At 43.3% G+C, this 11,685-nt stretch overlaps 1 pseudogene; it reads right to left on the minus strand.

Annotated features, from left to right (window-relative positions):
* Nucleotides 1-2,222: 2,222 nt before the first annotated feature.
* LOC133072887 (kidney mitochondrial carrier protein 1-like) lies at nucleotides 2,223-3,095 on the minus strand (annotated as a pseudogene).
* Nucleotides 3,096-11,685: the final 8,590 nt, after the last annotated feature.

Below are 11,685 nucleotides of genomic sequence, written 5' to 3' on the forward strand. Positions count from 1 at the left end.
ATGTACACTTACAATGTTTTCTACATTAAGGGAAAAAAACAAAGAGTGGCTCATAAAAAGTCATCCTTTAAACTCAAGGAACTCAAAAGTGAAAGCCTTTCTACAGAAAGCCCTTACATCAGTGGAATGTTCTGGTAAGAAGAGAAGTCTCCTCTCTAAAGATATGGTTCAGTACGAGGGATGAGGCCTGAAGGGGCTCAGCTTTCTAGTGTCACATCCGGAACTGGTCAGCGAGAACTAGGCTTCCATCTGAGACTTGAAGCAATCAACACCTACCTGCCCATCTGACCTCCTCTGTTCCTGCCTTAGCTCTTACTTTTGGAATGGAAATTCTGCTTCACAAAATCTTATTTTCAAAGTCAGCATTAATAAAGAAGGCAAGGTAAGGGAGACCAGGAGGAAAATTGCCCAATCCCCAAGAAAAATCTGTGTGCCTTCTATTTTGCTTCAAAGGAGGAAGCAGTCCAGGGACTGGACAGACGGGTATGCATATACCGCAAAGGTGACTGTCCTGGAGCCCCAGTGAGTAGGTATTTAATGTTACTCTCATAGGGCTTCCCAAGTGGCTCAGTGGTCAAGAATCTGCCTGCCAACGCAGGAGACACAAGAGACATGGGTTCAATCCCTGGGTCAGGGAGATCCCCTGGAGAAGGAAATGGCAACCTACTCCAGTATTCTTGCCTGGAGAATCCCATGGACAGAGGAGCCTGGAGGGCTACAGTCCACGGGGTGGCTAAGAGTTGGACACAACTGAGTGACTGAGCACACTCTAAGGGTAGAACCAAAGTTACCCAAGTGAATGTTAAATATATTTCCTTTCCTAGGGATGTCTTCTAGAAGTATAAAGGTCCTGGGACTCTCTCAGAGTCACTTTCTGTTTTGTAAAGAGTAAGATGAAGACGAGAAAGAAGAATGATATCCTGCCTTTGAAAGAAAAGAAAGAAGCTATTTTATACCTCTTATCAGACTCTAGGTATACAAAAATATTGCTTTTCAAATTTCAAGCAAGTATTTTCCATCCAAACTGATAAGGAAGTCCAAGACAGGAAATATTTTAACAAATGTGACCAGAACCGAAGTAAAACCCAGGAAATCTGGAAAAATCAACTCTTCGATTCACTTGCCACATTTCACTAAGGGAAACAATAGAATGTTAGCCTCTTTATTTCACAAGAGTTTTATCACAGGACCTCGCTTGGGAGAAGTCCATGATAAAATGACTCTTCATACACAGGATCTATTTGTTCTGGAATTACGGCTGTATGACACCATGATGTAAAGACATTTATCCTACAAGCCTGGCAGAGGAGCTACTGTTTTCTTCACCTGACACTCAGTATCAATAGATGTCATTATCCCCATTTTACAGATTGGGAGATAGAAACTTTGTTAATATCACAGAGAAAATTATTGACTTAGCCAAAGAGCTTGTTTGGATTTTTCCTAAGCTCTTAAAACCTGAACAAACTTTTTGGCTAAGCCAGTACTACCATTACCTAGGAGAGAACCCAAGTTGCTTAAACACCCCCCACCCCCACAACACAGACTTTGCTACCTTCCAAGCCAACCTCTCACACCATCATGAGTTTAGATAGTAATACTTTGTAACAAGTCCTCACAAAGGTCCAGCTGTCAAAGGCTTAAAAGTCAGTTATTATAAAGTCAAAGAATCCTGCCAAAATAGGAAATTACAAAGCAGTGCAATGTTCCAGGGATGTCTATCCTGCCCTGTTTATAATACACCGGGTCTCCATGTGTGAATTTCTTCAGCGGACTTGAAGCCAAAGCTCCCCCAAAAGCTCAGGAATGGTAACATCGTCTCAGAGGTTCTATCCCATGGTTCCAAAGAGCTTCTTTAGAACAGTCTGGGAGTCTTGGCTATGAACTGAGACGCACCAGGAGTTACTCTTCTCCTGAAGGAAATGGTCCACAGTTCCTGATCTTCATGCAATTTTTCTTTAGCAAGAAACATGCATTTCCTTTTATCTTTGATGTTGAAGTGCACTTGAATGGTAAGGACTAGTGTCTGGATGTTACAGTTAAACGTTTGGTGCAGAGTGTCCGATGCCAGGACAGAGTGATCTGAGCTAACCCTGTCCTCATCAGTTGCTCACACCTCAATCTGTGGTGGGCCAAGCAGTAAGAAGCAGTGGGAAAGACAGGAAGCTTCACTATTTCAGAAGTGAGCATTTTCAGTGGATGTCTCATGCAGTCTTGACTTGTCACAAACCCAGTTTCTTCAGCTGCTCATATGTCACAAAGAAAATAATATTCCAAGGACCAACTCCCAACCAGTTTGGCCAAAACCCTTTATATAGAGCAAAAACCCTTCATTCTTCCATGTCTGTAACAAGCAATCCAGGGTACCTTTATAGCCAGGGCATTTGTCATCTCGGAGGACTCTCTGATTCATCATACACGTTCTCACCACATTGACAGGGTTTGAGGCCAGGGCTCCCGCCAGCCCACAGGTGAAGTGTGAGAAGAAATGGGTACACATGGTGTCTCCCATCAGGCCTGAGAGAATCAGATGCTTCCTGGTGAGGTCGTAGACCGGCAGCTCCACAACGCCCACAACAGCAGCCCTCTGAGTGGTAAGGGACATGCCCTTCCACAGTCCTCTGGTTCCCTCTCGCTGCTAAATGTTAATGAAGTTGCCTATCATTCCTCCTTGCAGGGTGCTGCTTCAGGCTTGCATCCACATCTTCAAAACATCCATTGGATTGGCAATGCTTGAGGATATGACTCCAGAGAATCCCACAGACCACATTTATCAGAAGGGTTTCATCTTTTGGACGCTCGACAAATAACCGCTTCAAGCTCTGGTAGGTGCCTATTCTGAGGGTGCCATAGGAAGCCTGGTGTACCATTGCCGGGGCAATCCCTGAATACAGCGCTTTCAGGCTTTCCTCTCTGCCTATCCTCACTAATGCATGCAACAGTCCTCCACACCTGATTTCTTTAAAGTCTGCATCATTCTTCTGGCCTTGAATCTGGAGCCGTGTCTTGGTTAAATCAATTGGAAAGGTACTGCACTCCGCCGTGTTGGAGGCCAGACTTCCATTCATGAAGGGCTTCCAGTTCAGGGCCGACATGCTCACCTCTGTCCCTTCTTTTCGTTCACAGAAGCATAGCCTCCAACAGGGTTTTCTGGGGCGGTCGCGGCCCTGTGTCTTCTCTAGCTCTGGGTCAGCAGCAGACGGAACCAGCAGCTTTGAGGGAGCTGAAAAAGAGGCTGAACCCACATTTCCTGCATATCCTGCATTGGCAGGTGAATTCTTTACTGCTGAAGCACCTGGGAAGCACATGGAGCTTATAAGATATTTATAGGGAAGTGCACATACCTTCGGTAGACAGCTCAGTGAAGTTTTTCGTGTTTCCATCTTTGTAACAACCACCAGGAGCAGGAAGCAGAGCATGACCTGACCTCAGAAGCTTCTTCCACCATACCCCTGCTTAGTCCATACCATCACCATCCATATCAGAAGTAACCACTGTTCTGACTTTACCTCCAGAGATTAGTTTTGCCTGTTGAACTTTATACAAATCTTTTCTATCAGTATGTGTCCCTTGGAGTCTCACCTTTTTTCATTGACTTTGTGTCTGAGAGCTTTACCCATGCATTAAGCACAAGTTTGTTTTTTCCTTGCTTTGTGGTAGTCTACTATATAGATATTCCACAATTGCTTGGTTATCCTGTTGGTGGACATATGAGTTTCTAAGTTTTTGGCTATTAGGAAAAAGGCTGCTATAAAGTTTCCTATGCATGCTTTTTAATGATATATTTACTGATTTTTTTTTTTTTTTTTTTTTTTAGAGTATATGTGCCCTTAGGAGTAGGATTGCTGAGTCCAGGGGTATACATGTTGCATTTTAACAGGTACTTCTGATTTCCCAAAGTGACTGTTCCATTTTACACTCCCTCTAGCAATGGAGAAGAGTGCTTGTTGATCCACCTTCTCACAAACATTGTCAGTCTTATTTATTTTATCCATTTTGCTGGATATATAGTAGTATCTTGTGTAGTGTTAGTTTGCTTTCCTATATAGCTAACAGTATTGAGCACATTTTTGTCTGCATGATGGCGATTTGAATATTTATCTGTGTGTGTGTGTGTGTGTGTGTGTGTTTGTGTATGAAGTGAATGTTCATATCTTTTGTCTACTTTATTGTTTGTTTTCTTCTTGTTTTTAGGAATTCTGGATACAAGTCCTTAGTTGAAAACATGTTTTGTGATTACCTTCTTCAGTCTGTGGTTTGTCTTCTTTCTTAATAATGTCTTTTAATGAACACAGGTTTTTATTTTCAATTATCTATTGCTTATTTTATGGTTAGTGCCTATTTTGCTCTGTGTGGAAAATATTTACCTACCATAAGTCACTACTCTCATTTTGGAGATTAAACAGTATCTAAAGAGGGAAAATGACTCAAGGTTACATATCGGGTGACTGGACCAGGACAAGGACCCATGACTTCTTTAGTCCTCTGCTCCTTTCAGTGGGAATCCACTGAAATGTCTCTCCACTAACAGAGGAGCTGTGGAAAAAGTGACCACCCTCCTTCAATCACTGTGACTTCCTGCCCCCACAGTTAAGGGAGTCAGATTTAAGAAGACATTCTTGCAAATGTATTGAAAACACCCCTGCTCTTTGACCCAACAGTGGCTTCTCTAGGGATCTAAAACACAGAGTTTCATGCACACAGATGTTTGTTGCATGTTGTTTTCAGTAGCAAAAAGCAAAGCAAAACAAAACTTAAATATCCAGCTACCATGGACTGGCTAATTGAGTTGTGGCACATCTATAACCCTGAATAGTCCAGCTACATAATACTCAAACTAAGGTACTTTTGAAAAGTATTTAATGGCCCACAAAAATGAGCACAGTACAATATATACATTTTTTCATTTTAAAAGCTCAACTTAATTGGGTCACAATTTACATAGAAAAAAGTGTACCTATTTTAAGTGTATGGTTTGATGAGTGTTCTCTTTTTGCAAAAAAATAAAGCTCATTGCAATGTATGACAAAACCCACTGGGAAAAAAAAATAATAATAATAAAAAAAAAAGAAAAAAAAAATAAAGCTCATTGGAACAGTAAAATTTAGCAGTTTTAAGTATACAATATGATGAGTTTAGAAAAGTGTGTACCATTGTGTAACCACAACCACAATCATGATGTGGAATATTTCCACGACTCCCCCAGTGTCCACATGCTTCTTCTCCTTCCATTGCTTTCCCCCGACTCTCAGGTCCAGGTGAGCATTGATCTTTTTTCTGTTGTGATAGATTCGATTTCCTTTTTCTAGGATTTCATATAAACGGAACAATACAGTCTTATCTGTAGAGCTTCTTTCAGGCAGCGTAATGGTTTTGAGATTCAAGTCTGCTGTTGCTGCTATTGGTAATTCTTTTATGTTGCTACAAAGTATTCTACGGAATAAGCATTCCAATTTGTTTATCTGTTGTCCTGTTGATGAACTTTCCTGTTCTTGCCAGTTTGGGGTTAATATGAATGAAGCTGTTATGAACATTTGTGTGCAGGTTTTTGTGTGGCCGTATGCTGTTATTTCTTCTGGGTAAATACCTAGGAGTAGGATTGTCAGGTACTACAGGAAGTACACGTTTAACTGTAAGAAACTGTGAAACCCTTTTCCAAAGTGGCTGCACCATTTTGTATTTCCACCAAGATTCTTGTTGTTCCACATCCTTACTAGTATTTGGAATTTTCAGGGTTTAAAAAAACCATTTATTTTTTTGTTTTTAATACTAGCCATTCTAAAATGTGTATAGTGGTAATTCATTATGATTTTTTAAAAAGCAGCTTTATTGACCTGTAGTTTACATACCATGAAGTTCACCTGTTTAGAATATATGCATGCATGCATGCATTCCAAGTCACTTCAGCCGTGTTCCACTCTTTGCGACCCTATGAACTGTAGCCTGCCAGCCTCCTTTGTCCATGGGATTCTCCAGGCAAGAATACTGGAGTGGATTGACATTTATTTTTCCAGCTGATCTCGACCTAGGGATGGAACTGGCATCTCTTACACCTCTTGCATTGGCAGGCATGTTCTTTACAACTAGCGCCACCTGGAAAGCTAACGTTTCTCCTCATACCTCTCATGTTATATAATACTAGGTGGAAAAAACATTATTCAAATGTGTATATATATATATGTGTGTGTGTGTGTATATATATATATATATATATGTACTTCCGTATATGTATGAAAAAAGACTAGAAGGAAATACATAAAAAACAAGCCTTAGTTGTCTCTTGGTGGTTGCATTTATAAGCACCCTTATTTTCTCTTCTGTAGTTTTTAGAATTTCGAAATTCCTCATGGTGAGTACATATTAGTTTTGTAATTAAAAAAAAATCATGATGTGTATGAAAAATATAAAAGAAACTTTTTCAGGCTACATCGATGGAGGGGGTGCAGTGCTATACCAGCTTCTAACTCTCTGTTTTCAGTCTGATTTCCTTTGGGAAGAGAATGTGTAAAATCTTATTCTTCTGGGTTTCTGCAGTGAGTTGGCAGTATAAACTTGCTGTTTGCAATATTTACGTGCATTGCCTGGGGGAGTCCTGTAAACTACTCTATGAGTCGGTTTCTTTATTGACAGACTGTTGAATGCTTCGAAAATGTGCTCTGGAAAGTGAATCCATATGGGAGCTGACTCAAGGGGTACACATGTCTTGTGATACATTGTAAGAAGTGAAGAGAAGTTGCTATATACTTGGGAATCGTTTCCTAGTTTGTAAAGTGTGGTGTGGCCACTTATGTATGAGAGTTCACGAATGCATATTTGTGTGAATGTGTGGCACATTTTTACATGGCATGGTACTCTGGGTGTGGAGGGCTAAGGGCATCAGCTCTCTAGTTCTGGTTTTTTAAATTTAATTAATTAATTAAATTAAGCTGTGCCAGTGTATGTATGTGTGTATATATATACATATATATATATAACTTCATATATGTATGAAAAAGACTAGAAGGAAATATATAAAATTTTAGCTATTTTGCATGTGAGATCCTTACTTGTCAGCATGTGGTAGTTTTTGTTATAGCATGTGGGATCTAGTTCCCCGACCAGGAATTGAACCTGGACCCTTGCATTGGGAGCTCAGAGTCTTAGCCACTGGACCACCAGGGAAGTCCCTCTTGTTCTAGTTTAGCAGCCTCTGTGCAGTTTGCTGGAGAAGTCAAATTCCCATTTCCATAATTTCGTTTCCCTCTTAGTTCACTTAGACAACTCTGAAAGTGAAAGTGTTAGTCACTCAGTCACGTCTGACTCTTTGTGACCCCGTGGACTGTAGCCTGCCAGGCTCCTCTGTCCATGTAATTCTCCAGGCAAGACTGCTGGAGTGGGTAGCCATTCCCTTCTCTAGGGGATCTTCCTGACCCAGCGATTGAACCCAGGTCTCTTGCATTGCAGGCAGATTCTTTTCTAGTCTGAGCCACCAGGGAAGCCAGCTCTAACCCCATCTCAATACAGGCCTATGGAAATGCATTGAATAGCACCTGTGCTTTAAACAAAAATGTGCTTTGCTCTGCACACAGTTTCCTATCTCAAAGGTCAGTTTCTGGGGTGAGATTGAACTGATTAGATTAATCATTTTCCAGAAGAAGCAATAGACTGGGAAGGACTTGGCTGAGGCAGACTTTGATGGCTCAGAAACAAAGTCCACTCAGGCTGACCCAGTGGAGGGTGGCAGGGCACCCTGCAGAGATTGAATAAACAGGTAAGGGTAAAAGGAGGCCAGGCTCCCTGCTTCTGTCTCTGCCTTGGGCCTCATGACCTCTCCTCCTTGCCCATCTGCACACAAGTCTCTCTGGCCTCTCTCCTGCAGGCCGGCTCCTTCTGCTCATGCCTGGTCCCCACCCCCTGGTAATTGCAGTCTGATGGTGGCTTTGTTTGGTTCATCCTCTGGCTCTGGCCTTGCTTCTGCTTGACCATTCAGTTTAACTTCATTTTGTATCCTAAATTAGGGGTCCCCAGCCCCTGGAACCTCTGAGGTGGAACTATTGTAATAGTATTAGAAATAAAATTCACGATAAATGTGATGCAGCTGAATCATCCTGAAACCATCCCCCTTCGCTGGAAGTATTTTCTCCCATGGAACAGGTTCCTGGTGCCAAAAAGGCTGGGGACCGCTTTCCTAGTTGATTCATTCCCTGGAGAGGAATCTGATTGGCCCAGCTTTGGTCAGATTTCCCAGCAGATGTGGTCTGAAGGGAGGTCAAATATACAGACATGGTCACCAGGGCCTATCTACTCCTTGAGCAGAAGCTTAGTGGTGGTGGTTGACTACTGCAAGGATAGACAAACTCTGACTAAAGAGTTTTTGTTTTTTTCTCACTGGACAATCCCCATAGCAGAGACATGTAAATAAAGATGATATTAGGTAATGAGGTCTGTGGTAAGCCCCCTTCACTGTGGCCCCCAAATGACCTCTGTCTCCTGGATTCATGTCCTTGTGAATCCCCTCCCCTTGAGCATGGGAGCACTTAGCAGCTTACTTCTTCTATTCACTTTAAAAAAAGTTTTATTTATTTATTTGGCCACATTAAGTTTTAGTTGCGGCATGCGAAATCTTTTTTTTTTTAAGTTGTGGCATGTGAACTCTTAGTTGCGGTGTGTGGGATCTAGTTTCTTGACCAGGGATTGAACCCGGGCCCCTGCATTGGGAGTGTGGAGTCTTAGCCACTGGACCACCAATTTGCTTCTAGTGAACAGATTGCAACACAGCTAATGGGATGTCACTTCTGAGTTAAATCACCAAAGGCTGTGGTTTCCATCTCCTGGATTCTCTTTGAGGCTGTCATTTGCTCACTCTGATGGAAACAATGCCCTGTTGTGAGCGGCTGTCTGGTGGGGCCCCTGGGGCAAGAAACTACGGGAGGCTTCTGGCCAAGAGCCAACCAGGAACTCGGTCCAACAGTCTCAAGGAAAGAGTCTAGACAACAACCACATGAGTCAACTGGGGAAGCAGGGCATACTCCCTGGCTGAGCCCTGAGATGCTGCAACCCTGGTGATACTCTGACTGTAGCCTGTGGACACCTTGAGGCAGAAACACCCAGCAAAGCCGTGCCTGGCTCCTTGACCCACACAAACTGTGAGATACTGTTTTAAGCCGCTAAGTTGGGGGGTAATTTGGCAACAATAGGTAACAGACATGTAGATGGTCTCCTAAAGAATGCTGTTTTTGAAGCACAGAACCCAGACTCACCTCAAAACAAATTGTAAGAGGTGATGTGACCTAAGGAGAACTTGTTTAGGCCAAACTTCCTCCAGTGTGGTGGGAAAGTTCAAGTTCATGTCTCCCATGGGGCCAGCTAGACAGAAGTTAGGTTCTCACAGTGACAGCTTAACTGTATAAAATGCAAACATTGTGGAGAACAATAGGTGACAGCAAACATTTCAACCTATGCTGTTATATATAGGATATGTAGAGGGTTGCGTTTGGAGAACCTGGTGGCCTTTTCAACTCCAAATGGCAATAAATCTGAGTATGTGCCTGTGGACACCAAGCCCGTATGGTTGGTGCCCCATGTGACTGGTGTGGACCGGAGAAATATCCTCAGGATTATCTCAGTCTTCTGGAATGTCCCTGGGATGAAAGATCAGACACGGGAGACTGTTACATCTCAGAGTCTCACTGCAGGCGTGATGAGGCTCAGAGGTCTGCAGACCATTCAGGTGGTCCAGCTACTTCCTGAAGCTGTTTCACAGGGAGGGCCTCTCAGCAGGTCTCTGCAAACCAGGATTCCTCAAAACCCTGTATTTCCCAACAGATCTGTTGTTTAGTCGCTCAGTTGTGTCTGACTCATTGTGACCCCATGGACTGCAGCATGCCAAGCTTCCCTGTTCTTTACCATCTCCCAGAGCTAGCTCAAACTCATGTCCATTGAGTCGGTGATGCCATCCAACCATCTCTTCCTCTGTCGTCCCCTACTCCTCCTGCCTTCAATCTTCCCCAGCATTAGTGTCTTTTCTAGTGAGTCAGCTTTTCCCATCAGGTGGCCAAAATATTGGAGCTTCAGCATCAGTCTTTCCAATGAATATTCAGGACTGATTTCCTTTAGGATGGACTGGTTGGATCTCTTTGCAGTCTAAGGGACTCTCAAGAGTCATTTCCAGCACCACAGTTCAAAAGCATCAATTCTTGGGCACTTGGCCTTCTTTATGGTACTACTCTAACATCTGTATGTGACGAATGGAAAAATAATAGCTTTGACTCGACGGACCTTTGTCGGCAAAGTGATATCTCTGCTTTTTAATATGCTGTCTAGGTTTGTCATATCTTTTCTTCCAAGGAGCAAGTGTCTTTTAATTTCATGGCTGCCCAACAGATGCCAGAGAATTATTCAGAAGTTCAACTGGAGAGGAGGTCCACAGTCAGACAACATGTCCTGAGGGGATAGCTTCTTGCTGTTGCAGCCCCCAGGGTGGAATTTTCCCTCAGCATCCTTGAGTTCCAAGAACATGCTTGCTGGGCTCTTCAGGTCTCCATCCTTCCCTTCCTCAGACTTTGGCTTCAGCATCTATGAAGCCCACATATCCAGTGCCTTCCTCTTAGACACCCTCTTCTGCCTCATACCAGATGTTTCCTTCTTCTCCACCTGTGTCCGTCTCTAGGTCTGCAGGTTGACAATGTAGATTTGAAATATTTAAGTACAGTTTTATTGACACCAACATCCTGTCCCCATAGAAATAATTGCGAAGAAATGATAAAACACAGAAGGGGACTTTCCTTTCTGCCTTTAAAAGCAGAATTCCTTAAGCTGCTGTAGGTAAACTTTAGCTCAGGAGGCTGGTCTTTGTGAAAGGACAGATGAGAACTCTCACTTTCTCTGCCTCGTGTGCTCCCCCCAGAAGCCAGCAGCAGCGTGGGACAGGCAGTGATGGGTGCTGAGCTGACAGCCGGGCAGGGTCCAGCCCCGCTGCTGGCAGCCATCATGGCTTTGTCTGCAGAGGAGGAGGTGTTATCAGTGTCATTATAGGAAGGTATTAATGGAGAAGTGTGCTTTTGGAGGGATGGTGGGTCAGGGAAGAAAAACTCGGCAAAGGGACAGTTATTGTGTCTGATTTTCAAGGTTACCTGTTGAGAGATATGGCTGCAGCTCCCTTGCGGCCTGGAAAAGCAATTCCTTTTCGATGGCTTTATAATAAAGAAGAAAGACCCTTTTGTGAACGATAACTTGTATTTATCTCACGTCTTTCTCTAGAGAAACTGCAAGTGCTTCAGAGATTTTTATCTTTGGAAAAAGCTGATGAGGAAGTGTGAAGACCTTCTGGTGAACTCAGCCCCTCGGTCCCTAGTCCAATCCTTTTGCCCATCGTCCTCTGACTTCCTTCCAGTGCTGATGAATGCCACGAGTCCGTCTGTGATCACCCCTGTCGTGGGCACTGTGGACCAGGGGGCAGGGCAGCCCACTTCTGCCCAGGACAGTTCAGTGCCTCTTGTTCATCTGTGCCCTGTCCACAGTCCCCCTCCCACAGCCTTAAATTAAAGGAACTTTATTCAAAGGAATTGAGAATATTTCACAGAATTCAAGACCCATGAGAATGGCTGAATTTCACAAAGTTCTAGAACTGGGTCCTAGAAAGACAGCATCGTGTCTCTCTTTCTTTGGGATCACACAGTACCCTGGGGCTCCCTGCCTCCGTGCACT

This window comes from Dama dama, chromosome 18 (assembly GCF_033118175.1).
Source record: "Dama dama isolate Ldn47 chromosome 18, ASM3311817v1, whole genome shotgun sequence".
NCBI classification, from domain to species: Eukaryota; Metazoa; Chordata; class Mammalia; order Artiodactyla; family Cervidae; genus Dama; species Dama dama.